Source organism: Topomyia yanbarensis, chromosome 3 (assembly GCF_030247195.1).
Source record: "Topomyia yanbarensis strain Yona2022 chromosome 3, ASM3024719v1, whole genome shotgun sequence".
Taxonomy (NCBI): Eukaryota; Metazoa; Arthropoda; class Insecta; order Diptera; family Culicidae; genus Topomyia; species Topomyia yanbarensis.
The window spans coordinates 274,395,808-274,410,606 of record NC_080672.1 but is presented as its reverse complement, the minus strand read 5'-3'; the positions used below and the strand labels follow the sequence as shown (position 1 = coordinate 274,410,606).

General features: G+C 39.5%; 1 protein-coding gene across 13 annotated transcripts in view; it reads left to right on the top strand.

The window, feature by feature from the left end:
- Positions 1-776: 776 nt before the first annotated feature.
- Positions 777-14,799, top strand: part of LOC131690255 (poly(rC)-binding protein 3) — a 788,104-nt gene continuing 774,081 nt past the window's right edge. For 5 of the 13 annotated variants that reach the window (XM_058975872.1, XM_058975870.1, XM_058975871.1 and 2 more), the window contains exon 1: positions 777-2,299. The gene's annotated coding sequence lies outside the window, so the exon portion shown is untranslated. The remainder of the gene's footprint in view (positions 2,300-14,799) is intronic. The other 8 variants (XM_058975878.1, XM_058975877.1, XM_058975876.1 and 5 more) reach the window with 5 other exon arrangements.

Genomic DNA, 14,799 nt, shown 5'->3' with positions numbered 1-14,799 from the left:
ACTGATCATTTACCTCACAAGCAAGATGAGTTGAACTACCTGTAGGCAACATGATAATCGTTAGTATGCAATCTACGAATAGTACCGTGCTTCGCAACGCAACGCAACGCAAATCGGACATCCCTATCAGCAATGGCAGTCACTGGGGCAAACTAAATGATGTTGTAAACACTGCTCTCGGCAAACTTGTTCTGCCTTCTACGTCATATCATCATTTCGGCCGTCTGCATTCAGTAGCGCCCGTTAGAGAAATGAAAATGTACCTACTCTTCTTGGCACTTTGTTCTGTGTTCTAGAATTCGCTTCCGCCGGCGACGTTGAGCACAGTTAAAACAACGGTGGTCTCTTTTAGTCCTTTGCCGAATGCACTTTCCCGAAAGCCCAATTGCATCGCCCCGCTAGTCGTCGGAGCTTTCAATGAACGAAGTGCTTTCCTTCGTTCGCTTTCGTGCGAAATGTGAACTTTCGGGTTGGGAGCTTTGTACCGATCGGATCGGTGTGTGGGTGGTTGGGTGGTTGTTCGGTTCGACATAGCAAGTTTGTGCGCCAAACGAAGTTAACAGGCAGAAAAACCGGCTTCCTGCGAGACGAACGGCAGCCAACACACAGGTGATCACTCCGGTTCTAGGATGCTGTCTGTGCAGCGATGGGTGCAACGTCGGAGGAAAGGTGTCAGGTGGGTAGATGTTCCATTACACGACTCTTGCTGGCTGAGTTTATGTTGTTCCCGCTGCTCGCATCCGAATGAGAGCAAACTTCCTGCCGTACAGTTAGTCAGTCAGTCTTCTGTGCAATTTTGACCTGTACGGCCGCGAGCTGAAACGCTTTTTGACACAAATTTTCTTGTTCCGCCATTCAACTTTCCAAAACATACAAATCATCCCACGTTGCAATCCACGATATCCAGGAAAATAGAGAAAGGAAAGTCGGTAGTCGGTTTGTGCGTATTTCGTGTGCGGCGTTTCACCGGTGAAGAAAAGGCCCTGAAGCAAAAGTAAAAGGAAATCTAATTACCCGGATATAGACAAAGACTTCTAGTTTACTGTGCTCCTCGAAGGAGAAAACCGACAACCAGTAGCGTCACCAGAAGTCCAATTATTATTGGCAAATCGAGTCAACCAAATTGGTAATTGATTTTCGTTCGCAATCTCCTCAATCATTCGAGCTCGCATATTATCACATCGTCACCATCCCTTGTCGGTGCTGGATCTTAAAGACACCACCCCTCCACCGACCGAGTGAAGCTAATCTGTGCTCAACGCGTTCGAGAGTGGTAAAGATTTTTATCAACTTGTAATAGCTTCGCCCTAGGGTTTACCGCTTCGGATATACACATACATCTTGTCCATACTCCGAACAGACAGAATAGTCGGGCAATACAACATTCAGGAAATTCCTGTCGAGAAAGTGGCCCCAGGATCAAACCGTTCTGCTACACAGCAAACCGTAGTCAGTACCCAAATTATTCGGATATCAGCACTTAGCCAAGTGCACTCTTATAGTGATTAGTACCATCTACGTGTGTGTCTTAGTAGATAAGTGTAATTGTAGAAATATTTATCGAGTGACCTCAATCATTAGACACATTAGAGGATAGTTTATTCATTTCTGCGTATGTATTGAAGTTTAGTGACCAATAAAACTTATTAAATCCTTCGAAAGTAGTACGTACCACCAAGGATTCAATTGATCCCAAATATAACTGACCGTAATCGTAAATGCTATCTATGAAACAACACGCTGAAATTGAATCATCCATCATTGATCTTAAACGATAAATCCCCCACCCCCTAGTTCCGCTCCTTAGGAAAAGTAGAAAAGCAATAACTTCTTTGTGCAAGCAAGCATCCAAGCAATTGCGGTTTCATTTCGACACATAAAAGTGGCAAAGACAAAGGATTGTTCTATAAATAAAGGCCACCAGAAAGCGAATAAGGATTATAACAACATTTTGGACATATTCCAGCCAAACGTAAAGGCAGCAAAAGTATATATTTTAACGGCAAAAATATAAACTAGCAAAGGCTCACCTTCACTCCACCCTCTTTGAGAGATAAGCTGACAAAAAAAACATTTGTGACTTGTGACAGTGTAGAGTGAGGACAGTGGACCTACTAAGGCTATCTTTGGAAACATCCCCACCGTTAGTCGAGCTATAGGAGTCTATTGTGAAACTCCACAAGAAGAAATTGTGCCAAAATTGCTTCCTGCCTCGCCACGTTGCCGGTAGAGAAGTCACAGTTCTTTGTAGAAAGTTGAGAGCAGCATCGGTAGCATCCTCGAGATCCGGCGGACACAAGTAAGTATCAGCGCTGTTTGTATCGTTGAAGACGTGCCATTTGTCATCATGATTACCAGTAATCTAGCTGAAATGACAAATTTTTCTAATGGTACATTGTTGTACATGAAGCGCGGGAAAGACCATCATTTTTAAAGCTAGAAACGTGATTGATTGCGGAGAAAGCGCTCACATTGGAATGAGGGAATCCAAAACTTTGTATTTTCTTTGATAAACGGACTAAATTCACAGAGCAGCACGAAGTTGCTGCTTTCTGTAATGAACTTTAAATGCTCTTAGTAGGGTGATTAGATGAGAATGGAGAGTTCTACTAAGGCGATTGGTTAAAATCTGTTTACTTAGCTGGCAATAACGTTAAGGGAAACATTTTTTAGATTTTTTTGTAAATATTTTCTTCTGTATTTGATTATATTGTTTAGTTTATATTTCATTTCTAATTCAAAATATTGGGTGGTAACTTTTTCTCCCTATTGCTTACAAGGATCCGTTTATTATAATTAAGATATAATATGTTTTCGCAGCTAAGTGATTTTTGCAGTAGGCGGAAATTTTTAAGGATTTTATTAGCTTTAAAGGAAGAAAGCAAGAACCTTTTCCATTTTCATTTTTTTCATTAATAGAAATTAAGGTCATTCGCCTCTTTTTTCGGGTTAGAGAAATCGCTAACCATATGTGCGGGGTAGGGAATTGAACTCAGGTGAGCTGCGTTTAAGGCAATAGATTTACCATCTATGTTATGTCCGCCAGAATACAAAAAAATCTTTGTCAAAGTCAGTTATTCGAATGAATTTTCATACTCTTAGCTCAATGTCTCTAATCATTTCTTGCAGAGTAGTACTTTCAAGCTTATCGGCCATCTTCTTGCACCACTTCTCCATTATATAGTAGTGTTTCGATTGTTTCGTCAGATTTCTTCAAAGGCCAATAAATTTTCGACTGGTCAAAAATCTGGACCATTTAGTGGATTTTTACTTTTTACATTTCTCATTAAAGAAATGTGTAGAATTTGCTCAAACTTTCTAGATTTTTTCCGAGGCTCGGAGGGCTAAGTCTTATATACAATTCGATTCAGCTCAACTATTTGGGACAATTTCTGTGTGTGTATGTTTGTGGCAAACTCTCATCGGTTTATCACAACAATGGCTGAACCGATCTTATCCAAACAAATTTCAAACTAAAGAGCTAACACTCAGACAGAACGCTATTTATTTTGTTTTTGATTCTGATGTTTCGTTTCAAATATATGGATGTTTCCCTTACTAAAAAAGGTGCTTTTACAGTTTTTAGAAATTAACTGTCGAAATTGACAATATAGATAAACACTTCATATATTCAGACAGCTTATACGAATACCTTTCGAACGAGCTATAGCTTGTTGAAATCGAACTATTATCAAAAGGGATATTTAACATTAAATAAGGAAGACGGAATATTATCGTTTTCCACTATCTAGAAATGTGACCAACAATATGCAAGAACCATTAACGCCAAAACTGCTAAATTTAGGTCAATAACATGTTCGGCAAATTTATTGGATGTGATATTCTTTTTTTCGCCTTTCTCATATAAAGAAAGGCTATGCAATCACTGTAAAAATCGACTTTTTAACAGAGGCCCGGAGGGCCGAGTGTCACACACCATTCGATTCAGTTCGTCGAGATCGCCAAATGTCTGTGTGTGTATGTATGTGTGTATGTGTGTGTGTCATTTAAACTCACACAATTTTCTCAGAGATGGCTGAACCGATTTTCGCAAACTTAGTTTCATCTGAAAGGTACAACGCTCCCATAAGCTGCTATTGAATTTTTAGTTGATCCGACTTCCGGTTCCGGAGTTACGGGTTTAAGAGTGCGGTCACACAGCAAATTCCCATATAAAATGGTACCACCATGATGTTAAAATGATGTAAAACATATTAAAATTGATGTAGCATTACTCTAGTTCGCGGGTCTGGATCACTAATGATCAATTAAAGCAGCTTTGACCACATTGGCCACCTATGACGGTTCATGACGCCCCCGGGGAACCAGCCAAGTTCTTAAGATAATATCACACCCATTCCCCAACGAATTCTCTACCGATTTTTACAAATTTGATTTCAAATGAAAGATACAGTAATACCATTGACTGCTGCTGAATTTCATTCGGTTCTGATTCTTGCTTCCGGAGTTACAAGGGTGTTAGTAAGGATACACTGGAATTTCCCATATAAATCGGTACAATCGTAATACCTCAGAGGCTAAAAACTATTGAAATGGTCGCCAAATTACTTCTAATCGCAGATCTAGATCACTGATTGCCAATCAAACATTCTTTGAATATATTGTTCACTATTGACGATTGCGGAAGTCCGGAATTCCGGGCATATTCCACAATTAAAGTCCCATCGGTTCTTCGGTGATGACTGAACCGATTTTCTCAAACCAAGTCTCAAATGGAAGGCAAAATATGTAGTTGAGTATTGCGTCGCCGCCCCTCCCCCCTTCACCTTGTCCTTACACCTCCCTCCTTCATCACTCCTCTCCGCTTGGACCACCCTCATGCCCACATTTCCTTCATCCACCCCGTATACCGAAATAAGATGAAGTATTTCTGACGCATCCTCCACTCCCACTCTACTAACCCCCCATTCCCTCCACTTTCAAACCCATTCCACCAACATTTCAAAATATAATCACATGAAGATAACATTGAACTCATGCTGATTAAGCTAATTAAATATTCTTCTTTTGCCTTTCTCATATAGAAAGGTTATGCAATTGCTCCAAAAACCGACTTTCTAACCATATGTATGTATGTATGTATGTATGTATGTATGTATGTATGTATGTATGTATGTATGTATGTATGTATGTATGTATGTATGTATGTATGTATGCATGTATGTATGTATGTGTGTATGTGCGGATTTGTTAACAAAATGTCCACATCGGTTTCTCGGAATTTTCTGAACCGATTTTAACAAACTTGATTTTAAATGAAAGGTTCTGGTTCCTGAATTACAGGGTGATACGTACGATCACGCAGCAAATCCCGATTCTAACGAATTCTGCGATGAATGTAAAAAGGTGATTTTTTTCCAAAATGTAAACACAACTGTTGAATTTGTAGATCTAGGTCACCAACAGTCATTCAAAGTCTCTTTGGCCACACTGGCCACCATCGACGGATCCGGAAGCATCCAAATTCAGAATAACGGTTATATTGGTTTCTCGAAAATGACTAGAACGATTTGATCAACTTAGTCTCAAATGAAACGTGTTGCGTCCCCGGAAACTGATATTAAATTCCATCTCCATCCGACTTCCAGCACCGGAGTTACGGGTTGTGGAGTGCGATCACATGGAAAACTCCGATTCAAACCGATACCGCGATGAATGCAAAAAGGTGCTCTTAAATATGCTTACCAAGTGTAATAAGAATGAAAGACATTTCCATAATGTTATATTGTACGAACCAGCTATTAAATCATAGTTTGGAGAAATGAGAAAGGCACAATTGCACCTCTAGGTGGGTTAAAACAGGTTTTTATATTGTGTGTTCAATTTTGCTGAAAACACCAAATGTCTATCTTGTATGCTTGGAAAGTTATAGCATGTTATCAAATATTCAATATAGTAATGATCCTTTTAAATATACCAGCTGAATTTTAGATATGTATGTATGTATGCAAGTAGCCACCATCCTAGCTTGATTCTTGCTCTGCATGCGGCTCCACTTAACAGTACGCTCAAATTTCGTTACCATTCTGAATTCAACATACCGCTGTGTGAAGGGCCAAAAAGGGGGGTGGCGAACCCGTAGTCAATTACACCTACTCAGTATCCGCGGGTATCGAAGAGTCTCCGTCCAGCAATACGATCCAACAGATTGAATAACGAATTTCGCGATACTTGTCAAGCTTTCCACGAGATGGTTTGTTTGAAGAAGAGCGCATCAAATTGCTTACAACTGTTGGAGAGAAATTTATCTGTTGCGTACGACGAACATTTTCTCTTCTTGGTTCCGATTGGCCATTTACTTCATTGTACAATTGGTCGGTGTTAAGTCAGACCGGACTAAGTCGCAAAACATCAAAAAATGATATAATTATAGCACTGGATAAAAAATTTCGTCCGCTACATTCGACATATGCCGATTTGCATAATGTAACAATAACAAGAATTATGGCATAAATTAATTTCCAATTATAATGTAAAGGATGCTGCGATTCAAACTTTAAACTCGTTTTTCTCGAAAACAACATTTTGTCACTTAGTCCGGTCTGACTTAACACCGACCAATTGTAATTTCAATGATGACCTGATACATCCTCCTCACCTCGTAAATCATATGCAATAAGTCTTATTGAACTAAACTAATTAACCTAACAGCAAACGGTGACGAAATTGTGATGAATTGGTATCGAAATCGAAGTGCTCAGTAAACTCGTTGAAGCGACGAACCATCGCTATAATCGGAATCAGGAATCAGGAATCAGAATATATTGGCTCAAATGGCACGTTCCCCGTTGTAGCAATGTCCGAGGGCGAAGAACTCGGGTTTAAGCGTAGAGGTTGATTTGTCCAAGAAGATCGGGTACATCGAATTCAACCAACATGAGCTTTAATATGAAAATGGCCTGCGAAGCGAGTCTACTTTCTTGCCAAGTATGTAGTCCCAATAGCCTGCAATGGTTCTCATACGGTGAGAGGTTCAGCGGGTTGTTCACGCTAATACCCTTACCCTCCCCTGCTTAATGCAGGCCTATAAATAGAGAAAACTGTAGTTGAATTATAAAGAAGCAATCACTAAAAAGTATTTTCAACAACTTTAACTAGGTTTTTAAATTTTATAGGATTTGCTAGAAATTAATGTAATTTTCTTTTACAATAAATACTAAATGAAGAATGAAAAATGCTCTAAAGAAAAATAATACAAAATATTTTAATTTTCTTTCAACAAAAATACGCCCTTTCATGGCAATTAGTCTTTCGAAATGCAGTTCAAGTTATTTTAGATTTTCTTAAAGCACTTTCAGACACTACAACCTTTTCAGAAGTTATTCAGGTCAGTTGTTTCCGAAGTAGACCGATTTACTTCAAAGTGGTGTTCGGTGTGTTTATTCAGTGAGTGAAGGTCAGCCTTTGTGCGTTGTTTGCAGCCGTTCTGCAGGTGCCGGTAGCAAATCCAGTACATTGTTTTCGCTGGAGCAGAACAATCGACGTTACCACAGATAAGTTTTGTTAGCTTTTTCATTCTCTTCGCGTGCTTTTTTTTCTTTCCCTTCCTCCTCTCTAGTGTAATCTAATAAAAAATACATCTATACATTCCTGTTTATACAACGTTCTGACTGTTAACTTCCCGGCCGTAACTCAGATAACACGTGTTCGGGCAAACAAGATACGTGTTATAGTGAATGATCTCGGTCAGGCGAACGAAATGGCATGCTGTGAGCGCTCTACGCGGGAATTTAAGGCGTACGTGCCTACTATGGCCGTAGAAATCGATGGGGTAGTGTTCGAACCGGGCCTTAAATGCGAAGAACTGTTTGTGCACGGGGTTGGCTGCTTTAAGGACCCCTCAGTTCAACAGATTGAGATCTTGGAATGCAAACAATTGTATATCGCAAACACTGTGGGAAGTAAGACTACCTACTCTCTATCAGGCTCGCTTCGGGTGACCTTCGCCGGGTCTTCTCTTCCCAACTACATCTTCCTTGACAAAGTTCGCCTGTTTGTACCGCGGGTCATGAGCTGCAGCAATTGCAAGCAGTTGGGCCACACAGCCACATATTGTGGAAATAAGAAACGATGTGGCAAATGCGAGAGGGAGAGCATCTTGCAAAGAAACTGAAAAGTATATTTGCTGCGGGCGGCCCTTCGCATGCTCTTAAATCATGCCCTGCGTACAAGCAGCGCGGGGATAAAATTAAGCGCTCCCGTAAGGAACGCTGGGACAAAGAGTGCTCAGAGCTGTATGCGGAGAAGTCCACTGTCTATAAGGCCTTCCGGGAAGACGGGTTACCCGCTAGCTATTAACAGTACGCGTCGTTAGAAAGGCAAATGAAGAGTCTAATGAAAGCCAAAAAACGCAGTTGTTGGTGCCGGTTCGTCGACAGGTTAACGAGAGAAACAGCGCTGAGCACTCTTTGGGGTACGGCTCGACGTATGCGTAACGGAAACAGTACCAACTAGAACGTAGAATATTCAAACCGCTGGATATTCGCTTTCACCAAGATCTGTCCGGACTCTGTCCTGGTACAGAAAACGTGCCGCGCCGCGTCTCCTTACGATACCGAGAACGAAACACCGTTTTCGATGGTGGAACTCTAATTCGCTCTCTTGTTTTGTAGCAATAACGCCCCAGAGTTAGAGAGAATCAAATTCAACTTGCTGAAGAATCTGCCTGACACTGCAAAAAGGCGCTTGTTGAGCTTATTTAACAAGTTTCTTAAGGGTAACATTGTACCTCATGACTGAAGGCAAGTGAAGATCATCGCCATCCAAAAACCAGGAAAACCAGCCTCCGACCACAACTCGTATCGACCGATTGCAATGCTGTCTTGTATTCGGAAGTTGTTCGAGAAAATGATCCTGTTTCGCCTCGACAATTGGATCGAAGCAAATGGCTTACTGTCAGATACACAATTTGGCTTCCGCAAAGGCAAAGGGACGAACGATTGCCTTGCGTTGCTTTCTACAGAAATCCAAATGGCCTATGCTAACAAAGAGCAGATGGCAGCAGTCTTCTTGGATATTAAGGGGGCTTTTAACTCAGTTTCTATCAACATTCTGTCAGTGAAGCTGCACCAGCATGGTCTATCACCTATTTTAAAAACTTTTTGCTAAACCTGTTGGCTGAAAAGCACATGCACTTTTCGCATGGCGATTTAACAACATCGCGATTTAGTTACCCTACTCCCCTACTCTATAACATTTACGTGAATGACAATGACGATTGGCTTGTCAATTCATGCACTCTAAGGCAACTTGCAGACGACGGAGTGGTACCTGGGGATGTCCACCAGGTATCTGAAACAGAAATGCCAACAACGGATCAATTTTCTCTGGACATTAACTGGAACATGGTTTAGCGCCCACCCAGGAGACCTGATCAGTTTCTACCAAACAACGATATTGTCGGTGATGGAGTACGAGTGTTTCTGTTTCCGCTCCGCTGCGAACATACACTTCGTCAAACTAGAGAGAATCCAGTATCGTTGCTTGCGCATTGCCTTAGGTTGCATGCGATAAGTCTCGAAGTGCTGGCGGGTGTCCCCCGCTGAAAAATTGATTTTAAGAACTTTCATATGGATTGGTCATCCGATGCGACATTCTGAACGTTGGTGATTGAAAACTTCGAGAGGCTTGTCGAGCTTCTCAAACCCGATTTATGTCCTTGTATTTCGACTACATTGCACAGAGCATCATTCCTTCTTCGTATAATCCCAACCATTACCGTTTTCTAGATACTTCAGATTCTACTGTATTCTTCGACACATCCATGAAGGAAGAGATTCGTAGAATCCCGAACCATATACGCCCGCAAGCGATCCCCAATATATTTTATAATAAATTCCGAGAAGTAGACTGTAACAAAATGTTCTACACCGACGGATCAAATCTCGATGGGTCCACTGGCGCTTCATTCAAGCTAAATGATCCCGTTTCAGTTTACATCGCAGAGTTTGCTGCAATTCAGTGCACCCTTGGGATCATCGACACTCTGCCCACAGATCACTACTTTATCATTTCGGACAGCCTCAGCTCTGTCGAGGCTCTTCATGCGATAAAGCCCAAAAATCAACACCCGTATTTCCTGGGGAAGATACGGGAGCCCTTGTGAAAAATCTTATCAGATTACCTTTCGCTTGGTATTTTTTTATATATATTATTTGCTATTTGATTATATTGTTTTGTTTGCATTACATTTCTAATTTAGTATATTGGGTGTTCTGCCACAAGTGGTGACTTTTCATCCCTATTGTTTACATGATTCAGTTTATTATTATTAAGTTATAATATGCTTTCGCAGTTAAGTATTTTTTCAGTAGGATGTTTTAAACCTACTTGGCTTCTGAATAAGGAGTTAAACAAATCTTATAAACTAACTTATAAACTATAAAGAGAGCTAATCGTTGCAATTGAAGATTGCAACGATTTTTGTCGGAAGTTTCTTATAATACTGTTCGTCATAATTTCTAAAGTTTCTATGTTTGCAAGTCTGTGCAACTCATTTCTGCTAAACCAGGGAGGACGCTTCAAAATCATTTTCAGAATTTTATTCTGAATCCTTTGAAGCGTTTTCTTCCTAGTAGCACAACAACTTGCCCAGATTGGCACTGCATATAGCATTGCCGGTCTAAATATTTGTTTATAAATTAATAGTTTGTTCTTTAGGCAGAGCCTAGAATTCCTATTTATAAGAGGGTATAAACATTTTATATATTTGTTGCATTTTGTTTGGATTCCTTCAATGTGATCCTTAAAAGTGTGTTTTTTATCGTGAATCAAACCCAAGTATTTAACTTGATCTGACGACGGTAAATTCGAACCATTAAATTTAATAATATAGTTATTATTTGGTTTAAGAGAAGAAGTTCTTGGCTTATGCGGAAACACAATCAATTGTGTTTTTGCCGCATTAGTGGAATTTTTCCATTTTTTCAGGTAATCATTGAAAATATTCAAGCTTCGTTGCAGTCGACTGCAGATAATACGAAGACTCCTCCCAGTGGCTGAGATGCTAGTATCATCACAGAAAAGTGACTTTTTACAGCCTGTAGGTAGATTTGGAAGATCTGGGATAAAAGAATTGTATAATATTGGTGCGACGCTTGATCCTTGAGGGACACCTGCTTTAACGAGTAGCTTATTAGATTTACAATTCTGATAAGAAACCTGTAGGGTACGGTTAGTAAGATAATTTTTAATTATCTTTATTATGTAAATTGGAAAATTGAAATCCCGCATTTTGGCAATCAAACCTTTGTGCCAAACACTGTCGAAAGCATTTTCGATGTCTAGAGGAGCAACTCCAGCGGAATAGCCCTCTGAGACTTTATCATGTTAGTTACTCTCGCAAGTTGATGAGTAGTTGAATGTCCAATACGAAATCCAAACTGCTCAGGAAGAAAAATAGAATTCTCATTTATATGTGTCATCATTCTAGTTAGGATGATTTTTTCAAATAATTTACTAATAAAAGAGAGTAAGCTAATTGGTCGATAGCTAGATGCTTCTGCTGGGTTTTTATCTGGCTTCAAAATAGGAATAATCTTGGCATTTTTCCATCTTTCAGGGAAGTACGCTAATTCAAAACATTTGTTGAATATTTTGACCAAGTATCTCATGGTTTGCTTGGTATTTCATTCATGATTATCAGTGAGCACGCTTTGGACTACTCTGTGATCAACAGTAGGCAGGATTAGAATAAAAACCGCATTACTTGAACAAATCAGCATAGAAAGTCGCAATCAAGATTTCAGTGTATATCGAAACTTCATTTCTTGCAAATGCTTTGAAACCCGATATCTTACCCAACAACTCTTGGGCGTTTCCCGAAATTATTTTCTGGCTACGTGCTTGTTTAGTTGTTGGGCGACCCCTCAATGTGCACGCACCTTCACATTGATCATCCTGGTGAGAATCGATACTGCAGGCGATAGATATTGACAGCGAACAAAAACGTATTCGAGCGAACGAGTGATGATCACGTGGAAGACGTTCTATTTCTATTTCGCGGAAGACGTTTCTATTATATTAAAATTAATCATCCAGTGAATTAGTGAATTATTCTAAATCTTAAAACTAAATATTACATGCTAGGTATCTACACTTATACTTAAAACTACGAAAATATCTTAAATTATTGTATTTAGCCTAGGATAACCTAAAATTTACTTCACTGGGAAAACCTAATTGAATTGTTTTGGACTGAATGCACTAATTGTAAGAATTATTATGCTGTTTGAATTATCACTAACAAAATATTTTTTTGGGGTTTTGTAACCGATTATCAATAAAGGTTCACTGATCCAGAAGCAACACCATTCAGTTCAATTACGTGTGTAACATTAGTAGTTAACCAAGGCTAATTATTACCAACCAAATCAGTGGTAGTTTTCTTAGCATTTGTTTTACCGATTTAGTCAAAAAGTAAACTATATGGTATGGAGTTATTATATCATAATTTTATATTTTCCAATGCTTTCAATTGCATTAAAATTATCAGAGTTGTCTGACAACGCCATAACGCAAACTCACTCCATCAAACAATGCTCGAAGAAGGTTATCGATTGAAACTGAGAGCATAATATCAATTTCAATGAAGCTCTAAGCAAAAAAATAATTGAATTTCATCACGCTTGCTGTCTTTCAAACAAACGACTTGTCGTTTTGAGTGAGAACAAGAATGCTGACATCCAAACTTTGAATCACGAGCCGGCAGATAGGAAGGTGAAGCGGTAGACGAAGGGAGTTTTCCGTTAGACAATGTTATCGCATTCAAAATATTGGGGGACTACTCTTTCGAGAGTTGGGCTTTGCGGACAGTTTCCGTTTTGCAGACAGTTTCCACCGTCCCAAGACAGGTACAGTCAACCAAATATCACGCTTATTTTATGTTGGAGGATGTATAATTCAGCCTAAAGTTTGCTTTATCAAGTCTCAGCGGGATGAGTGGAAAAGAGAAGTCGAACCAAAAGGGAAATGTTAGTAAAAAACAACGATATTGACACAGGTCTGATGGGGTGCAAATTAACAAGTAAACATCTCGAGTGTCCTTTATCTACAAATCGACCCGCTCTGTCATAGAGGGTAGCTACCCGTTGCGCAGTTGAACCTTTATCAGTGTCACAATTTGCCGTTTTCGATTCGAGTTCACTCCCATGAGTATTGCAAACAATTTCTTGTAAGTTTGATTAGTCTTTATACCATCGTTGAAAAGCGCAAAATATTCAACGATTAAAATGACTTACCATCCTACGCTAGCAAAAATTGGAACTTGATTATTGAGTTTAAGATATATACATAGAGTAGCTATTTCGGTTTGTTGTTGATTCGGCAAAATAAACAACCCTCCCAGCCTACAGACTGCCGCAATTCCACTTCACAAGTCTATGATGAAACGATAAAACGGTGATGGAAAACTTTTGCTTCTCGCAAATCGATTCTTTTTTTGTGCTGCCTTCTACCCATACAACCATAGACACATACGCATGATGCAACAAGATCAATAGCAGAGGAAGACGGGAAAAGATCGCCAACTTTATCAATAAAATTTATAACTCAGAATACACCGGTTGCAATTCTTCAGTCAGTTTTGTCTTATTTGTGATAATTTTTTAACGCAAATATATAATGACACAAATCGACTCGCAGGCGGAGAAAGACTAGTAGATGTATATCTCATAGTTTTGATATATACCTAACATATGTGTAATCAGACGTGATGGACACTTGTCTCGTCACCTTATAAAAATAAAACTGTAATTTCACGTACATTTTGTCTAAGTGAATTTCAGCAGATAGAAAGTATCTAAATTTAAATTCTGCACTCGATTGTGTATTATTAAAGTTGAAATAAATAATCAGATATCTCTCTTTTAGAAGAGCAGTCTCCGGTTCGTTTTACCCCATCGAGCGTTCTCACCCATTATTCTTTTAGTAGCAACAGGTGCACAACTCCCACCATGGAAAACTAATTTTACCCCAGAGAAAGCTCAATTTCATCTAGCGCTAGAGGCTCTGCGGATCATCACATACCCTGGAAGGGTAAAACGTTATTTAGTAACTAAGGATTAAAGTTATACAATTTTCTGAAGTTATAAATTAATTATTTCATCGATCTCCAAAAAGCTGTTATGAAATACTTAAGACAGAAACCGTAGCAACTATAAATAACGTGATCTTCAAACTAGCTGCGAACTGGGTTTTCAGTCGAAATTCATAAAAGATTCAACTCATTCACCCATTTAATCACAAGGTCTATATCGACTGGGATTTTACGCTTTTTGATTCAGTAGTGGAGTATTTTCCACTAGTTCGTAGTTTCATTTTTACTTGCTCCTACTCGCTTCTCGGATCCACTTTCGTCCTTATAATGAATTCTTTTCAGTCTACGTTATATTCTCAGTCGATGTGAAGCGAGCGACGCGTGTCCGTGATCTGCGAAACGGTGGAGCGACCGGTGCCGTGGAGGGAAGCGAAAAATGTATATATTGGCAGCGAGACGAAAGTCGGGATCCTGTGGAAAACTTGCAAAAGAGCAAGCAAATCGAACTCTGATTGCTTCACCTTTTCTTTGAAGGTGAAGCTACAATCGAATTCTACTGCAATGCTGGAGATGAACACAGTTCTACGTATACGCCAAGAGAACGGTAATTGCGGAACTGGTTGGATACCGCCGAGTGCGACAAACGGAAACGGGAGGGAACAAGAAAAAAATAAACCACGATGAAAGATGAAAACGAAAATAATAAATCTGAAAATAGCATAGATTAAAGGAATTTGCTGACT